The sequence below is a fragment of the Peromyscus eremicus genome, chromosome X, assembly GCF_949786415.1.
Source record: "Peromyscus eremicus chromosome X, PerEre_H2_v1, whole genome shotgun sequence".
NCBI lineage: Eukaryota > Metazoa > Chordata > Mammalia > Rodentia > Cricetidae > Peromyscus > Peromyscus eremicus.
Genome location: NC_081439.1, coordinates 37896917 through 37897363, shown reverse-complemented (window position 1 = coordinate 37897363; position 447 = coordinate 37896917).

Here is a 447-nt window from a genome sequence, read left to right as displayed (position 1 = left end):
CTTTTCTCTCTAGTATTTGAAGGAGAGACATTATTATTGGGCTAGAATGTATATATGCCTTCATACTACACAATCCATGTTCAGCCTTTATATGCCGTTGCCTGTTCACAGAATGTAACAAACATCTTACATCTACTTCCATGGTTTTCATGGTCAATGCCTTCATTCCAAAGAAGCTGAAAAATGGACATGTAATTCCGAAGTTACTCAGCTGTGGTCACTAAAGACTTCTCTGCAAATACCCTGTGCTGAGAGTCTGGACTTGAGCAATGAAGCCCAAATGATTTCAAGGTTTATATGTGAAATCTCTAGCTTTTAAGGTGTCTTATCTAGCCTTTCTGTGTGGAAGACCCTCCATTTTATCAACAGATACTTAGATAGGCACTATATAGGCAGGAACAGGGGAAAAGAAATGGCCTCCCCCGTTTTCCCCAATACATCTGTCTC